The sequence below is a fragment of the Tasmannia lanceolata genome, unplaced genomic scaffold (assembly GCF_043159265.1).
Source record: "Tasmannia lanceolata isolate RefF3 unplaced genomic scaffold, GAP_Taslan_0.1 ptg000013l, whole genome shotgun sequence".
Lineage (NCBI taxonomy): Eukaryota > Viridiplantae > Streptophyta > Magnoliopsida > Canellales > Winteraceae > Tasmannia > Tasmannia lanceolata.
In genome coordinates this window covers 18,809,036-18,813,341 of record NW_027518690.1, presented here as the reverse complement: position 1 = coordinate 18,813,341, position 4,306 = coordinate 18,809,036, and positions in this window count along the sequence as shown.

Sequence of the window (4,306 nt, the reverse complement as noted above, 5' to 3'; positions counted from 1 at the left end):
ATGCTTTTGCTACTTTGTCTTCGATGCTAGACATCTCAGTTACAATGGAGGTTCAGCCTTTAGCTGTGAGATTACAGTGGGCTCCTGCGCATGTGAATGCGATTGAAATATCAGCCAGGTGTCCAGATGGGAAACCGTGGTTTATTGATATCAAGAACCTTATTTCTGATAAAGGGCATCCTCCTGAAGCTTCGAGCAAAGAGAGGAAGACTCTTCAGAGATTAGCTGCCAACTTCATCATTTGTGGTGAAGAGCTGTACAGGCGATCTTTTGATGGTATACAACTCTTATGTGTTGATGAGGATAAAGCTGCAGAGCTTATTGAGCAGACTCATGAAGGAGTCTGTGGTCCTCATATGAATGGGAAGATGTTATCTAGAAAGATTTTGAGACTTGGTTTTTATTGCCCACAAGGGAAGCAGACTGCTTTGCCTTTGTGAAGAAATGCCACAAGTGCCAAGTTTATGCGAATCTCATTCATATTTCTCCTTCGGAGTTACATTCTTTGTCTTCGCCATGACCATTATCAGTATGGGGAATAAACATCATTGGAAAGATTTATCCATGATCCTCGAGTGGTCATGAGTACATTTTGGTAGCTATCGACTATTTTACGAAGTGGATAGAAGCTGCTTCGTATGCTTCCATAACTTCGAACACAGTTGCGAAGTTCATCCGCGCAAATATCATTTGCAGATACGGAGTACCTCATGAATTGATTTCTGATAATGGATCACATTTCAAGAAAGAGGTGGTACACCTGTGTGAAGAGTTTAAGATAAAACATCACAAGTCATCATCCCTGCAGACCGCAGACAAATGGTGCTGTAGAGGCAGCGAACAAGAATATCAAAAACTTATAAAAACTGGTCGAGCAAACTTCCATATGCCTTGTGGGCTTATCGGACATCGATCAGGTCCTCGACAGGTGTGACTCCGTATTCTTTGGTGTAGGGAATGGAAGCGGTTTTGCCAGTTGAGCTGAGAATTTCCTCTTTGAGAGTGATGATAGAGGCTAACTTACCAGAGTTTGAGTGGGCAAAAGCCAGACATGATGAGCTGCAGATAATAGATGAAAAGAGGTTGAGAGCCTTGTACCACATTCAGGGATATCAGAGGCGGATTGAGAGAGCTTTTAACAAGAAAGTTCGATTCCGTGACCTGAAGCCAGGAGATTTTATTTTGAAGTCCTATAGGGCACCGGTATTTGATCTGAGAGGTAAATTCAGGCCAAATTGGTCTGGTCTTTACATCGTCGATGAAGTCCTGCCTGGAAAAGCCGTAAGACTCATCAATGAAAATGGAGAAAAATTAAATGAACCTACAAACTTGGATCAACTCAAGAAGTATTATGCTTAAGTACACCAGGAGGCCATCATTGAGCGATTTGAACCTTCAAGCCAACAACCTACATGTTTAAAACCATTTGCAAACCCTTTGGGCCAATATAAAAAAAAAACTTCTTTCTTTGACAAAATCAAACCAGGGGCATCTTTTATGACTTGCGTCATAAAAGATATTGAACCCGAACTACGTTGACCTGATCCCTTTTTAAGGGTACCTAGGTAGCTTGATTAATTCAGGTTCGGTCACATCTTTCGTAACATTTTGAAAATAAAAATCTTTGAAACCCCAAAAGGGCGAACTACGCAAACCTGATTCCCATTTCTTCATGGATACGTAGGCAATATGGAGGGCCCAGATTCGGTCTAAATACATTTAAACACGCCAATATTTACCCTGCTTGAATCTAAGTTTACTTGAAAGTCCTTCTGGTGTATTTTAGGCCCAGGTTTGTAGAGAAATAGAAAGAAACAAAAATGATGGAGTCTTAAATCCGCTAGACTGAAAAGGTGGTCTTGGCAAAAGTTAGGGTCATTCACCCGCTAAGCTGAAAACTTGAAAAGGCGGCTTAGTAAAAAATTAGGGTGCAGAGCCTGCTGGATGGAAAATCTGCAAGGGCAGACAGTCCAGGCAAAATATAAGGCATACGGTCCGCCAAATCGAAAACCTAGAAAGGCGATTTAGTCATGGCAGTGACTTCATGCAGAAAGGACAGCTTCTAAAAGCCAGCTAGACTTTCATTTTTCTTTGGCATCACTCCAGTGTCTGAATAAGCGCCAGCAATGCTTCCTTGGGTACTCTTTGAGTTAGAGAGGTTGAGACTAAGCAATCCAAAGGGATAATAACCATGATGGAAATACCAAAAAGATGAATGAAACACCTTTAAACATGATATTCAAAAGACTCTAAGAGCGGTGGACTTTTAACCATTTAAAACATTTATCAGACTAAGAAGCAGATTTCAGTCTCTCTTAGTGTTGAAGTCAGGTGCCTATAAACGTCATCGGTCATTGTTCGTCAAAGTCCTTCCTTTGTAGAGTCGAATTCAAGTTTCGAGGTCTTGTTAGTCCAAGTTCTCCCAAAGCCGGGATGAGAAAAAAAACAGAGAAAAAGAGAACCTGTGGCTGCTGTGAACAAAATGCAAAGCAAAGCAGAGTTCAGAAGGTGACAGGCTGTTAGCCCATTTTCAGCATCAACAGATGAAAGAAGATTTTAAGCAGAGCTATGTTCTTGTACTTGTGAAACTTTGTAAACCCAAGTGATCATTAATGGCAGCCTTTGGCCTTTTTCCTTTTGTGTTGCTCTCTAATGAATATTTTTATGGAAGTAATCATACTAGGGGCATCTTTTATGACTTGCGTCATAAAAGATATCAAACAAACAATGATATTTGAGATAGATATTCTCGTCAAATAGAGATTAGAGAAGTTTGAACACTCTTTGAGATGAACTTCTCGATCAAGTTGCTTTCTTTTGGAGTTAAGTTTCTTTGAAAAATTTATCCCCAGCGGAGTCTAAAATTCACTCGTGCAATCTTTAAACCTTTAACAGAATACTTTGCATCTTTTGAAAAGGGATACAACCCGAAAATTCCTTCAAGTTGTTTGAGTGTGCTCTTTGGTAAAGATCATGCACTCTCATTTTTCTCTTTGAGAATTGATTCTTCTATCAGTAAAATCGATCTGAGATAATCTTTTTGATTTTGCTTTTAATAAGGAAGAAATTACTAGATTCCGTGATTCATGGCCTAGTTCATTTCTTCCATCTTTAAAAAAAACAACCTTTGGTTTACATTTGTTTTGACAAAAATTCCAAAATAGCTATAAAAACTCTTTGAGCGATTGGTGTGTACTTGTTTGATTTGTACTCTTTGAGTATTTGATTTGTGTCGGCTTTGATAAAAAAAGAGAGAGGAGACTCATTGAGTGTTACAGACTCTTTTAGTGTTGGAGGTGTGTTTGAGACTCTTTAAGTAGTTGAGACCCTTTGAGTGTTGCAAACTATTTGGGTAGTTGAGGCTCTTTGAGTATAAAAGTTTCTGTATGTGTTTGAGACTCTTTGAGTAGTTGAGACTCTTTGAGTAGTTGAGACCTTTTGAGTGGTTGAGGCTCTTCGAGTATAAATGTTTCTGTGTGTTTGATACCCTTTGAGTGTTGCAGACTCTTTGGGTAGTTAAGGCTCTTTGAGTATAAAGGTTTTTGTATGTGTTTGAGACTCTTTGAGTAGTTGAGACCCTTTGAGTGTTGCAGACTCTTTGGGTAGTTGAGGCTCTTTGAGTATAAAGGTTTTTGTATGTGTTTGAGACTCTTTGAGTAGTTGAGACCCTTTGAGTGTTGCAGACTCTTTGGGTAGTTGAGGCTCTTTGAGTATAAAGGTTTTTGTGTGTGTTTGAGACTCTTTGAGTAGTTGAGACCCTTTGAGTGTTGCAAAATCTTTGCGTAGTTAAGACTCTTTGAGTATAAAGATTTCTTGGTGTGGTTGAGACTCTTTGAGTATAAAGGTTTCTTTGGGTGATTAAAACTCTTTGAGTGATTAGTTTGAGACTCTTTGAGTAGTTGATTTATGTTTCTTTGAGTAAATAATTTGAGACTCTTTGAGTGATTGGTTGAGACTCTTTGAGTAATTGATTTGCATCTGTTTCAGTGATTGACTCATACTTGTGTGATTGAAATTTTTTATACTCTTTGAGTGATTGTCTTTTGTTTGCTGCTGTTAAAGCCTTGATTTAGAGATAAAAAAGTGTATGCGTTCTGTATTTGCGTGTTGTTAATAGGAGTCCGTATATACTGATTTAGATGGTTGAGTTGTGAGCATTAGAGAGAGGCTATCTCTTTGAGATATCATGGTTACAATGTTAAGAGTAGGTCAGAGGCTATCTCCCTTTTTGCTTGCGGGCTTTGAGTTTTTATAGCGTCATTTCGTTGTTTACCTTTGTGAATATTACTTTTAGAATTGAAAACTA